At 40.6% G+C, this 15,065-nt stretch overlaps 1 protein-coding gene across 12 annotated transcripts in view; it reads left to right on the top strand.

Annotated features, from left to right (window-relative positions):
* Window positions 1–15,065, top strand: part of ATXN1 (ataxin 1) — a 209,121-nt gene that overhangs the window by 125,203 nt on the left and 68,853 nt on the right. For 11 of the 12 annotated variants that reach the window (XM_053396830.1, XM_053396826.1, XM_053396831.1 and 8 more), the window contains one exon: window positions 12,988–13,084. The exons of the other annotated variant lie outside the window; for it this stretch is intronic. The gene's annotated coding sequence lies outside the window, so the exon portion shown is untranslated. The remainder of the gene's footprint in view (window positions 1–12,987; window positions 13,085–15,065) is intronic. 12 annotated transcript variants of the gene reach the window in all.

Here is a 15,065-nt window from a genome sequence, read left to right as displayed (position 1 = left end):
ATACTCAGCCAACTGACTTTGCATAAAACAAGTTACAGTAAGGATTTCTTCCACGTTATCTCTTTGATTCTTGTTAATAGTAATATTTTATGTTGGAAGCAGTGCCATTCCTGAGGACCAGACAGTAAATCACACTTCTCCCCCTTTGATGGCAGGGATTGGCAGGAGTTAGGAATTATTGGTTTATGGTGGGAAATCTTCTGCCTTCTCTCTGCTCCCCTCATCCTACCCATTGCCAAGTTGAATGATGTGCGATTGCCAACACATGGGTCCTTTTGGACCCAGAAGAAGGCAGAATGCCCGGCGGGGGGAACAGGAGTGAGGCCTGCTTGCGCATGCTCTGCCAATGCACGCGGGGACTAGGAACAGAACCCCTGCGCAAAATGGTCACCACCTGTAATGTATCTATGATATAATAAAGTAAAGTTGAAGAGCTTTCTCTCACACTTCCCTTTAACCCTTTCTCCATGAGATAAGAAGAAAACTCAACATGATTGCCCCACACTCAAGTTAGCTATGGAGTGTGAAATCAAGTCTATTTCTTAAGTACTTTTCATAGCTAACAAGAACGCTGGTGAATCACAGCAAAGAAAGGAAATATTGCCACAATATCTGAAAATTATAGTAACATTTACAGGAAAGGTCATTGCACCATCCATCCTTGTCTGAAAATATTCTGAGTGCCTGACAGAATGTAAGGGAGCTTCAGATTGTGAGACCATGCTATTACTAGCCTTTGATTTGTTTTAATACCAGCTGTTGTTTTCTTTTAAAGAAGAAGAGATAAAAACCTCTCATTTTCAGTTTATGACACAGAAAAATGCATTTTCTCATAAATGGCTAGTTACAAAGTAATTTGAACTAAATTTCTGCACAAATCATTTCCAACAGATTGGCTGTCAAGTATAATAAAAGAAAGAGACAAGCACATCTGTAGAAACCGATGAGACTTTGTAAAGTAGCATTTCTCCCCCAACCCACCCCCAACCTTGAACTTGAAATGTGGTTGGAGATGTCAGTTTTTAAACAGTTCTTTGAGAAGCAGTTAACTTTTGAAGTGCACCAATTCACAGCACACACACAGAGTGATTTTGAAGAGTAAAGTATTGAGAAGAACATCGACAGATTTCCATAGTTAAGAGAGGCAGGCAAACACCGCAACTCTGAGATCCAAACTACATGTTACATTAGCTATGGAGCTGTACCTTTATGTGCTGGGTTTTTCTTTCCATAAATTGCCGGCACAAGGGTTCCAATCTGGATTGGAACTATGCTGGGATATGCTTTAAATCTTCCCATCGTCACCCACGTTCCACCATTGTGGTCCTGATCTGGCACATTTGGGGGGGGGGACCAAAACACTGCCCTTAAAGGCACAGCTATGTAGTGAAGGCAGCCTGTAGTTCGGTTGCGACACTTTCTTACAGGTTTTATATAGCTAGTATAAGAGCAACAGAAAAAAATACTTTTGAATGGATTTACTTGGCAACTTAACATTGAGGGAAACTGCTGGAAACGCAAAAATAGAGAGAAAAACCTGACTCTTATCAGGGTAATTCTTCCACAAAGATCCGCAGGAATCTTTAAAACGACAAGAAATATAAGCTTACTGTTTACAAAGAATGCTGTGTTTTGTAAGAGAAAAATGTCTTAGTTTTCCCCCCACAAGGCCTGTTTTGTTAGGAAACCACTCCCTTCTGCTTGTGCTGTTCAGACTGGCTGCTAATTGCCTCCTGGTTGATGACATTTTCCATACATTGCCACATTGTGCCAGGATTGTTACATTCTATTGCTGTTAATTGTTTGCAGAACCTTGGCTTGCAATTCATGCCAAGGATGGCAAAGTGGTAAGTGACGAGCCCTCTGTATCGAGAAACCCCGTATTGTTTTCCAATTAAAAAGACCCAAAATCTGAGTTATTGCCTTCTACGGAATGTTATCAACCCTTTCCCCCCCTGTTTTGAAATGATTTTAGCCCCTCTTGTTACAAAAAGGTAGCCATTCATATTGCAATTTTAAAATACTGAAATTGGGGGGGGGTTGGCACTTCACCCCTACTCAGTTATTAAGTCATTGTTTTCATTCATTCAGACTCTGTGTTACTGGAAATACTTCTTGGTTTGAAAAGGCAGGCTCTGTCCTCTAGCAGGCCACTCTTCACCATCTGCCTGATTTGCTCTGATTTTTGTGTTTTACTGCTCTGCTGTTTCTGTTGTTTGGGTTTTGTTTTAATATTTGTAGTGCTGTGAGTTTGGGGCTGCCAGACTAAATTTCCAGAACCAGTAAGTGTTATAATTTAATCAAAACTTGGAGTGTTAAACTGGGTGCCAGACCTTTTTAACCCCAGGACGCAGAAAGTGTTAAAATATAAGCCAGGCTAGCTTCTTCATGAGGTATTGAATGGGGTGATGAGCCATTAAGGAAACAAAAGGAAAGGTGATGGGCCATTAGGAAAGCAAGGAGAGGCACCCCCTTGTTGTTGTTGTTGTTGCTGTTGTTGCTGCTGCTGTTGTTTAGTTGTTTAGTCACTCTTCGTGACCCCATGGACCAGAGCACGCCAGGCACTCCTGTCTTCCACTGCCTCCCGCAGTTTAGTCAAAACTCATGCTGGTAGCTTCGAGAACACTGTCCAACCATCTCGTCCTCTGTCGTCCCCTTCTCCTTGTGCCCTCCATCTTTCCCAACATCATGGTCTTTTCCAGGGAGTCTTCTCTTCTCATGAGGTGGCCAAAGTATTGGAGCCTCAGCTTCAGGATCTGTCCTTCCAGTGAGCACTCAGGCTAATTTCCTTAAGAATGGAGAGGTTTGTTCTTCTTGCAGTCCATGGGACTCTCAAGAGTCTCCTCCAGCACCATAATTCAAAAGCATCAATTCTTCGGCGATCAGCCTTCTTTATGGTCCATCTCTCACTTCCATACATCACTACTGGGAAAACCATAGCTTTAACTATACGGACCTTTGTTGGCAAGGTGATGTCTCTGCTTTTTAAGATGCTGTCTAGGTTTGTCATTGTTTAGACATCAAATGGGTGGGGTCCCTCTTAGATAGTTAGAAAGACAAATGCCACAGTTACAGCAGAGTTGGTTGTGATGTGACCTAGAAGGGGAAAATACCGGTAAGTTGCAGACTGAAAAAGGCAGAGAGAGAGCCATGGCTGATTCCTGCTTGTATCCAAGGCTGCAGCTGTGGCAGAAATAAGACCCTTTTGGGTTGTAAATGCTGTGAACCCTCCACCATAGGCTCAGGTATATGTAAATAACCCATATATCATAAAGACACAAAGAGTCTGCTGTGCCTCATTTCGAAAAGGAAATATGCACCTGGAACCCCTGGAATATTGCATCTCTCAGAGATTGGAGTGGCATGAACAATACTTTCATGTTTTTTTGCATACTGCTTTGAAAATGTGTCAAAAATCAGCATATGAACAGCATAAACAAACAAACCATATTCCCCTTATGCAACAACTGATGAGGTGAAGCAAATTACAAGTGATGTGAAGAATATCTCTTAACCTCTCTTGTGGCATCAGGCTCCCTTGTGAATACCTGTAATATGCTACGTAATGCACTTGGTAGAGACTAATTTTAAATTTGAAGGACTGGCTGGGAGTGAATGTACATTTGCATATATTTCCAGATTTGCATATAGTATCTAATATGTCTTTTGATCACTTGTAAATGGATGTAGTTTTGAACAGGTGCATTAGCATGCCTATAGAAAAGGAAGCGCGCTCTCTCTCTCTCTCTCTCTCTCTCTCTCGGAACGATGGTCCTTTCCAATATAAAATATGCTGGTGGCAGGAGATTAAAAGCAGGAAAACGCTGCTTTGTAGTGGTTCACAATGCAGGTGTACACATTGTCCTCACAGAGATGTATGAAATTTAAACAGTAACATCACTGTATCTGTAAAAACATTTCATTTCATTAAAATCGCCTCCAGCAGTCTCCCTGACATGCCACCTTGTATATGCAGAGAGTTTATTAGGGGAGCATTTCAGCATTTGATGACCTGTCTGAAGTGGTACAAACCATCAACATACATATGTGTGAGTCTGCCGATTGTATCTTCCAGCTCTTAGCCTAGATTTTTTTAATGCACCATTCTGCATTAATGAACTAGTTTAGTAACTTGTTGGTTATACTACTACTTTTTTTTTGCAGTATGTGGAAGGATGTAAGAAATGCAAAATCGTGTTGTATGCTTATTTGCCAGTTTTATGTACTCCCAGTTAGTTGCTCAGAGCAATAGGCAACAGCTAGTTGTGTGGGTAAACTAGAATCCTTATACTTCTTTTCTTTCACCAGATTCTTTGTGTAAATTTTCCTTGTTCATTATCATATGCAGTAAAACAAAATGTTGGTGGCTTGGATCGTAAGATGTTAAGGAAGTACATGGAAGGAAGACTTCTTGTACTATCCTCCTCCCTATGCATCCCCCCCCCCAAATAAAACCATATCCAGGATGGGGGAGGTGTCAAGGGGATCCTCCATAAAAATGTGGGGTGAGTTGTCATGGGGCTGCTTTGAGAAGGCAGGGAAGGACATCTGTATTCCACAAACTTCCTCAAGTTGTCTTAGGAGCCAACCCAATGCCAGATTCCACATTAATGCAGTAAAGCATGCATCTCTTTCAAGTGTGTGCACACACAGAAGCGTGCGCGCGCACATGCACATACATATGTTTGTTGGAACACTACTTTTCTATTAGGAGAGTGAAGCAGAGATGGTTGAAAATATAACCACTATATATAGTTTCCTTAAAAATGTTTAGCCTAGCTACTTAAAATACATAGTAGCTTAGCTGGGAAAGAAAGCAGCAACTTGTGTGGGAATCACATTATGCACAGTTGACATAGCTGAAGCTGATAATTGTGTATCCAATCACGGCACACTGACTTCTTCCAGGAAGTAATTTCAGTCAGGATAAAAATTCAAAAGAAGAAGATGCCAAGTCAGCAGGCTAGTAGATAGAGTTGAGCCAGTGCTAGTCATTGAAGTTTTGGGGTGTTACAATTCCTCAAAAAGATAGTATGTGTGGCTTGCCAATTTATATAATTTGGCAAGAAGTGAGGATTTCCCTCTTGTGAGGAGGCGATTCTAACCTCCTTGTTAACCAAAATTAGATTTTGTTTCCATTCTGCTTACGTGTGTGTCCTCCTGCCTCTTAGGACATGCTGTATGTATCCTTTATTCCTTTCACTACTTGACTGGCATAACAAAGAAAAGGTTATTCTAACAGCAGCTGTAGAGAATCATGGAAGTATAAAAACTATTACCACAGTTACCAGAGATCTGCCCTCACATCACCACATATATTCAGATCCATTATGACAACCATTGTGAGGGAACAGAATGGTGCAAGTACAGCAACAAAGCTAATTTGGCATTCCTGTCGCTGTGTCCGCACTGCACTGACCTCCCTATTGCCTTGCCCTTACCGGCAGTGACCTCTGCATTGGGAAGTCAAATAAGCACCACCACACTGCCAGCTGCCATTGCCCACCCTCCACATTAAAAACCTGAGCCATAAGACTCTGGAAAATAAAAGAATGCAAGTAGGACCTGCAACAAAAATTTCTAGCATGAGCTGCTCCTGTTCACGGTGCCACACATCTATATCTTCTGTCAGGATACTCCACCTCAGTTTTCCATCTCCACTTCCCTAGAGATTCTGACATTCTATGGCGGTTGAGCATGCTCAGAGTTTTGTTTTCTTAGCCCAATATATATATGTATTTACTATCTATAGGTTACTTTCCACAAAGCTTGACATTTCCCAAGCATGCTGATGCCTCACTCTTGTTTCTGTCAGTAGATGTGTTTTGGCTACATACCTGCCATAACTCTTGAGTTCACTGTTAGTGTGTGTGTGTGTGCGCGCGCGCGCCATGATGTTGACTAGCACCATTTCATGGGGGGGACGGAACATCTTTCCTGTTTTGTTCCCCAGGTCTAAGAGACCTTTCTCTAAGTCATACCTATGTAACACCATACTGCCCCCCCCACCCCTCGTTCTGAGGCAGGCAGCTTTACTCACTGAAGATTTGCTGCTATTTCTGTCTTTTCTTCTTTTTTAAAGGATCACAGCCGAACAGAAGCTGTCACTAGGGGAGAGGTTCAGAATGGCATTGCAAACAGAAGCTGGTCCCCAGGAATTCATTCTCTCTCTCTCTCTCTCTCTTTCTCTCTCTCTCTCTCTCTCTCTCTCTCTCTCTCTCTCTCTCATTCCAACCCTATAATAAAGTTCAAACGCTTTCCAAATAAATAGACATAGCAGATTTTTAGTGAACTTTTAAAATTAGTATTATAAAATGAATTATAATTATATATCACAGCAGACTCCAGAGTGTTAGATTTTCCTCTTTCTTTCTTTCTTTCTTTCTTTCTTTCTTTTTCTGGAAATAGGAAAAAGAGGACAGTAAAAGCATTTCAATGCTTAAGATAGAAAAGAAAGGACAATGGATGTATCACATTCTTTCACTGAATAACCACCACCACCCGTCCCTTTTCAGATAAGAAGTAAGAGCTCTGCTTGGTGTTTGGGCTCTGTTTTGATTTTAGTAGGACTGTACCAATGCTAGAAATGGCCTCATTGGTATAATAAATCCATTCAGTGCATTTGCCTGTCCAACTGCAAATTATTTGAGGAATGAAACTTCTGTTATGAAGATGACATCCTATGGTTCTAATTACACATTAGATGAAGTTCTGTTTTTCCTCTCTCCCACTTTATCTGGTGTCTCCCCCCAACCCTCAGTAAAATCAGCCTAAATTAGATTGGAAGGAATGGGCCAGAGACAGGCTGCTTGCACCTTTCCCTTCAACTCAAAACTGCTATCTCACCTGTTGATTGGGGGGGAAGGTTTAGAGAGATGGGTTCATTTGAACCTAAATGTGGGTGAATCACTGAATTCCTACGGCAGTCGCACTCAGAGGTAACCATCGTAAATCTTTACATGCATTTGCAATCCTTTAAAAACAACAACACTAGTATCCTCTGTACTATTATTGCTATCGTCACTGATTCATCATCTTCTAAACAACCAACTCAAGGTGATGTACACTAAAGATATTACTGAGACTACACTTGCCTTTACCATAAATTCCAGCGGTTTCAAACAATGAGCGCTAAGAATCAGGAGCAGCACTTGGCAGTAAATCCGAAGATTACCTGCTGAAGCGCTAGAGGGGAACACCTTTTGATGTGGGTTAGTTAGTTTATAAAGTAGAAATGCCAGCTGTGCGTTTTATTGCATCTTTTCCTCTCTCTCTCTGTTAATCTTGTGTTTAAATATGAGACATTGACTGTTGGGTGGAGAATTTAGCAGGAAATACTCTACACAGAGTAATCATTGTTCTGCTCATGTCGCTGCATGTAGTAAATTAGCAACAGGGTCTGTTAACTGTTGTTGCTTATACTTTGCTTTGACATTGAGCTAAAACACTTGTTGCATCACTTTATATATCAAAGGTTTCACAAACTGGATTTCCAACCTTTTCTGTTAACTACTTTTTCAAAAAGTAGCCATATTATATTTCCTATAATACCTATCAAGTCCCAAGTATGGTTGCCTGTGCACATGTATTTGAACCTATTATTGGTTAATGCTATTTAAATTGAGGTTGATCATTCTTGTTTCTAATTCTAACGAATTCAGTGGAATTTGCATCAAAACAATTTTGCTTGAGATTGGGTGACAATTTCCCCCCCATATTTTCTACATTTGGAATCTCTTGATTACAGCAATATTCTTAATTGTAAAAAGGTAAAGGTACCCTTGACCGTTAGGTCCAGTCACGGACAACTCTGGGGTTGTGTGCTTATTTCGCTCCATCGGCCGATAGAGCCGGCGTTTGTCCGCAGACAGCTTCCAGGTCATGTAGCCAACATGACTAAGCCGCTTCTGGTGAACCAAAACAGCACACAAAAACGCCGTTTACCTTCCCGCCGGAGCAGTACCTATCTACTTGCACTTGACGTGCTTTCGAGAAGACGTAATAAGCTACTTTAAGCAATTTTTATTGCAGTCCAACAATAATTAGAAATAAATGAGGAACATCTTTTAAAGAGATGTTTGTTCTTCTGTTTCAACTATCAACATCTGTCACATAACCTTTTGTTCAAGAATTGGAAGTGGAAAATAATACTGAGTTTGGAGGTGTAGAAAGTTGGAAGTTAAGACGGGGGACTCAAGAGTGGGACATGGGCAGTCTCTTACATATGAGAGACATATACTCCCTGCCCCCCTATACATTGGAGAATTACTGAAGGAAGTATTAGTTTGCACTCAGTGTCTTATCCAGTTCACAGAATGTGAAAGAGTGGCAACTTTGCACCCTTCCATTATTTTGTAATGAGAGAGGCGCTCTGTCTCATGTTTTGTAGAAGACTCTAAGCAAATTAAAACTCCTTTAATACCAGGAACCTAAGCAGGGGTGGGTTGTTGTTGGTTTTTTAAAAAATGTACCAGGTTTTTTTTAAGATAAGGCTGAAAGCAGCAGGAGAGACCCAGTTCTCTCCTTGTCTCTCATATTTTGAGGGAACCCACTTGAGATATCTTGCCCAAGGGGACTCAGAAACATAGATGCAGAAGTCCTCCTGTCATCAACTCCAAACCTTGAGGGGCATGTGCTCACTTGTGAATTATATTCCTGGCATGGTGAATGAAGGAAGAGGAGGGTATTACTCAAGCGTACAAATGAGACACCAGGTCAGAGCAAAGAGGAATGTTCCCTCCACATGGGATACTCAGTGCCACTGGAAAGACTTGTGACCCCCCTATCTCTGTGTCAATAAGAGAGCTTAAAACATCCCCCCCAAAGCACATGTTGTAAATTACTATGATAAATCTATCATAGTTATTTACAACATGTGCTTTGGGGGGTGTTTTAATGCTGGTCCTCCATTTTTAATAAGATGTTTTAACTTTGATTTTGTATATTACTATATTTTTCTGAACCTTGTACATTGCTGGGGGGGGGGGCGTTGTTTGGGCCCTGAAATTCAGCTTATAAATAATGATGCAAGGCTTGGGGAATAAGATATGATGAGGAAAGGGTGAAAGATGAAGCTCTCAGCAAAGCTGGATTTGGCTTGCTTATCCTTCCTTGCTTCTGTGAGCCTGATGGCCTCTCTGTGCAAGGAGCACTCACTGCACCTATAGTCACAGCAGCCAGGTAACATAAAGTCACATGCTGTCCGCTGGTCAGCAGTTTAGCATACTTGCCTAATGCAAATCAGTCTGATCATGCTGCTAACTTCAGAGTGGAAAGTCTTGGGTTTTTTTAATTTTTGAGGGGAATGGATTAGAATTGGCCTTTAATAGTACTTTTAAAAAATACTAAGCAAAATAAGAGATCTCTTTTTAAAAATAAAATAAAATGCTAAAACAATGAAATACTCCTGGGAATGAGCACGTTGTGAAATTGAATTGACAGCTCCTATTATCTAGCCCAGCAGAACGTCTGCGCGTATAAAAAGTGCTAAGTACTGTGAGTAGGTGGATGCAAAAATGGTCTTTTTTTAATTCAGGTTTTTGAATTCTTCCTGTATTGGACTTCTGATATTATAATAATAAAGCTGGTTATGTCAACAAAACAGCTGACCCCAGCAATAAAAAGGTACAAGTTATTGTAAGCTGCAATCTTGCTGAGGCTTCTTAGAGTCCATTGACTTTAATGGGATTTAAAAGCTTATTTGTGAACAGAATTGCAGCCTTAGGGTACAGTCAGTTTTTCCACCTTCCCTTTCACCTCTCACTCAGGTTGTGACCACCTCTTCATGTCAGTAGCCCTTCTGCGAACGGAAACCAGAAATTGCAGGAAAGTTGTTTTTGTCTAGTAGGCTCCACCTAGATGTGTCTTATGCTCCTCATATCTGAGTTAATATGAGATGCTGAGGGGCCTCAGTTTTGAATGGGTGACTTTCCTGAGACACAATGCACTTAGCTTTATAGCAGCCCACTGAGTGGAGGAGCAGCCTGGTTTGGAAGCCACAGCTAGCATGGCCAGTAGTCAAGGTTGATGGCAATTGTAGTCCAACAACAACTTGAGGGTTGTGGGTTTTCTACCTTGGGCTGCACTGTGCAATATGGCAGCCTTTACATCCTAGGCAGATGGGAGCATCCATACCTCTTCTGGGAATCCTGTTTGGTTATAAGTCACTTTAGGTTGCCCTGGGAAATATAAAGCAACTAACAAATTTAATAAATAGACACTGCTTAATATTAGACATTGGGTAATCATTGTACTAGCAGTGTTTAGAGCAGGTAATAAGAAGCCCTGATCACAGTGCAACGCAAAGTTGAACCCAATGAATGAGCTTCAGTTAACTCTTTGTTGGATTGTGGCCCCTGTGTCTCTTTGGCTTTCAGCAGTGGGGTGTGGAGTGAACCCTGGAATTTTTAATTAAATTTAGTGCAGCTTATGCATTGATGATGAGCAGTGTGTGTTTCATACTTGTGGAAAGTGATCCACAAATGTATTTGCTTGTAGTCAACTAAGTCCTACTTGGAGTAGACCCATTGGAATTAACGACACTATGTTACTACATGCAGATTCCACTGTCTAAACACAGTGCGTTCCCAGGAAATCATTCATTAGGTGACCGTTCACATAACAAGCTGATGATTTCCATTATTTTCTATGGGAATATTTCTAATCTGTGATTTGTCCGATCTCTCTCTTTCCTTGGTTTCTGCCCCAACCTGCTGCAGCCAACCAGCAAAAGACAAACTACTCCCTGTCTGATCTCTCATGCTGCCTGATTTGTCTGATATCTCTTCCACCATGGTTTTTGCCCAATATGCCTGTCTCCAACCAGCAAAACACAAATAAGTAAGGAAGTGGGGAAACTCAGGTAGTGTGGGTATCTGAATCAGCTGTTTGTGTAGCAAGGTTTAGATATAATTCTTTGGGTTTGGATAACTGAAATTTTGGATAATGAGTGTTCCAATAGCAGGACCTGCATGTAATGTCCATTAATTTCAGTGGGTCTTACTCTGTTAAATACCAATTGTGATGGTGATATTACTGCTAAAGGAAAGGATAACAAATTCACTGCTTCGAACCCTAGAAATGTGTTGAAAATGATGCATAATATGCACATTAAATAATGTGAACGGCATGCACTTGAAAAAAGCCTTGTTTCATCTCTGTCTGGTGTCACTGGAACATGAGTCAACCTGTTTAGGCTTATTCCATGCAAAAGAGAAGAGGAAGTGAACTAGTGTATACAAGCGAATGAAGGATTAGTGATGAGATAATATGAAAAATTAAATGGGAACATGGTTGCTGGCATTTGTAACTGCATTTTTATTAGTGCTACCTGAACTGTGAATTAGAACAACCAAATTACAGAGCACCTCACAGGACTGAAAGAGGGAGGTGTTGTGCAAATACCAAGAGTAGAGCATTGTTAGGCACAGCTGTCTGGCTTTCAGATCAAGCTTAGGAGCTCCCATCTCATAGCAAAATACTTTTGCTTGCAAAGGAAAATGCTATAGTGCTGCTAGTACATCATTTCTAACTGTTAATACATTGGTCTCTCATATCTGAAGCATGGTATGTTCCATCAAATTTTATTACTGTTGAAAAACTTGTTTATGCTAAAATAAAGAAATGAAAGATACAGACCCACCAGAACGCTGGTTCAATTTTGTAGTTGTTGTAGTTAGCTTTCTTGCAGTAGAGGAAATACATAAGGCCCAGTCCTGCTCATCAATTAGTTTACCAATTGGGCCAATATGAGAAGTGGCCTGCCGGCAAGTTCTGTTGCCACACATACCACTTCCTTTGCAAACATTTTGCTTTCAGATGTCATTGAAAGATGATGGCTGAGCCATTTCAGTCAATAATTGTGTGTGTGTGTGTGTGTGTGTGTGTGTGTGTGTGTTTTTAAAGGTTTGTATTAGGTATGCTTTTATAATTGTAAGTCACTTTGATACCTTTTGTGCTGGGCCATCCTTCTGTGCAATAGTAGCACAGTTGGATTCTGTGCCTGAGGAATATTCTGTAGTGCACTGCAGTGGAACCAATGATCTGAGAGTATAACATGACTTCAAAGGTTCTTACATTCTGACATAAAATTAGGTGAATTTTAACTGCAGATTTTGCTGTTTCCTTAGCCATAAACTCACATCACCTGTTACAAAATATTAGTGAACAAACTGTTTGGTATTTATACTTTTCTCCACACTTCAGTCATGTACCTTCACATAATGTACACGTTGGGGGGGGGGAGTAATTTGGCACAATGACCAGAGGGTGAAATTCTAGTTTGGTACTTAGAAGTTGCATGTATGTTCCTTACATCCACTAGCAGAAATTCCCGAACCACAGAATATGTGTCTCTTATATATGGGAGGTAGTATAACAAATATGGAAAAACAAACTAGGGTCATGGTTCAGGCAAAATATAACAATCCTCCTTATTCGGGATTGAAGCTGGGAATCTGTGAACATACTGAATGCTCTTTAACTGCTGTTGCACTTTATACTGTAAGTGTTTTTCTTAGTGGGTGGGTCTGGATGATAGCCAAGTGGAAATTTTCACAGCACTGCAGAATTGTACAGTGCACTTATTGCTTCAGATTGTACAGTACCATGCAGACTTATGACGTATTCCTAATAACAGCTCTGACCATGCACATGCTTATGTGTGGGTGGCCTCTTCACCCCTGTGTACTAAATGAAGCACAGATATAATGCTGATATCATGACAATATAAAGCCCCACCTTTGCGGATTACTTTGCTGTAGTGGAGCCATATGTGTTTTATGTGTTTACCAAGCAAGTCCCATCTCAGTTGTGGTGGCACGGAAATCGAAACTGCAAGCACAGCCAGTCATTAAGCTTGGGAGCCAGGAGTGAGATCCCCAGTCTTAATTACATTTGTTCCTTTAAGCTTATAGAAACCTATTGACAATTTGTCAAGTACAGCATACAGATTTTCTTACTCAAAAAATGTTCTATTTTATTTGAAAGAGAGCACCACCGAGGGCCTGTGAACAATCCAGCAATGCCTGCAAATTCTTCAAGGTGAAGGATAATCTGGGACTCCCAACTGACGACAGTGAATGTTGTGAGTAAGCTATGCAATAATCATTACTGAATATTTCCTCTGTAAATATTTTGGGTGTTGAGTAATTACAATAAAAAGAGGATGGCTTTACTGACACCCAAGACTTATTTGGTGGTGCCTTTCAGTTCTTTAGAGAGCACCCTGTATATCATTACCACTTAAGCCATAATAGTTGAATTATTTAACGTAATGATGTAATAGTGTGTGGTGTTCCCTATTTTTCATATGGGACATGTTTTCCTTTCAGTCCTCAACTTGCATTGTAACACTTTTCCTTGGAGGACATTTCTCCCACACATGAATAACCAGCTCGATCTCTTAGATATGAACTGTACGAAGATTCACAAAACAAATAGCTAGAAGTATTCTATGTCTTGGTACACCTGCCAATTTATGATTCCTTAAAGAACTGAAATTTTATTCAGATGTAATACGTAATATTGAATAATACAGCAGATGTATTTCAGCAGTAAAAATGTGATGCCAGAAAGTGCCATATATATGAACAAGGTTTTGTTTGTCTTAGCTGTTAAAATATGCATAATTATTTTTTAGGCGGCAACCATTACAGGCATATCCAAATGACACGTGTTCGCCAATGCACGGGTCCTTTTGGACCCAGAAGAGGTCAGAACAGAGGCAGGGCACACGAGGGCAGGGCACACTTATATGAGCTCTGCCAATGTGGGGCAGGGGGCGGGAACAGAACCCCCATGCAAAATGGTCACCGCCTGTATATAAATTTCATCTCTGACTCTCAAGAAGGCAGCAGCACTTGGCATCTAGCTAAACTTCCAGAGACTAATACTTCACACATATATATTTGGGGGCATGTCTCTCTGAGTTCTGCCTGCAAGGAATTGAGTTTACTAGTTAAGTACGGTGCAGTCCTAAATACTCATACTGGGAATAAGTCCTATTCAACTCGGTGGAATTTCCTTCTGAAAAAAGCAAACATAGGATCAGGGTGTAAGGCTGCAGTCCTGTGCACACATATGTCATTGTAGGCAGCAAAATGTAACTTCTAAGTAAACATGCATCATATCAGGATACATGTGTCTCACCTAATGTGGTGGTTGTGGTCTTTTTTCTTTAGATAATGTCTATGAGGCAGAGCAATGCTAGACTTCTTTTTCTTAGAGTGATAGCATTTTTCAGCATCATCGTTATCAAGCTGTAAATTTTACCATTGCTATATAAACCCTTATCTGTTAAAATTTTACAGCTTAGTGATTTAAAACAACAGCAACTTTGGGCAAAAGTTCATACAACGTCTGAGTTCTTAACTTAGAAATATGTGTTCATATTATACTTGTTAAGTGGTTAATCCTGCTGACAAATCTGGAATTCATGACGATGAAATGGGGGTTGCTAATTTTTCTAAAGGGTGTTCCATAGCTAAGGGTTGGACTGATGTTTTCATTTCTGGGGTGAATGCAATCAATTTCAGTTTCAGCTAAAGCATTTCTGCCTCTTACCTATAATTACATCATTTCACCACCAGACACAATGCAGAGCCAAATCTCATTTTAAAATACTGCTTGGAGCCACATCCATCTAGAAATTATTTGTTTACAAAGCAGCATCTTTTCCCCTCTAACTTACACCCTCCATTCTTTCTCTTTTGGATGGTAGCAAATATATTTGGCTACAAATTTAGCATTGTGAGATCCCAACCATCTGCTAAGGAAGAACACAATTTTATTTAGAAAAATAATGCACATGGTGTTATGCTTCCTTTTATACATGCAAGATATGTCTAGGTATTAGCTTGGATGGTTGGTGTCTACTGCACCTGGCAGGGCTGTTAGGGAGTCATGAGGACATGGCCAATGAGGCCATGGCTCATGACCAGTTGTTCTGGTTTTCTTCCCATTTGTCTCCTTTGCAAAGATACTCTGGACACTTAAGCATTGATGCTGTACGAATCCTTAGCACCTAACAAATTTGGAAAGTGCCCTACTTTGGTTTGGGTCCCTGC

Source organism: Podarcis raffonei, chromosome 7, assembly GCF_027172205.1.
Source record: "Podarcis raffonei isolate rPodRaf1 chromosome 7, rPodRaf1.pri, whole genome shotgun sequence".
NCBI lineage: Eukaryota > Metazoa > Chordata > Lepidosauria > Squamata > Lacertidae > Podarcis > Podarcis raffonei.
The sequence above is the reverse complement of the archived record's forward strand: the minus strand, read 5'-3'. Positions and strand labels throughout refer to the sequence as shown.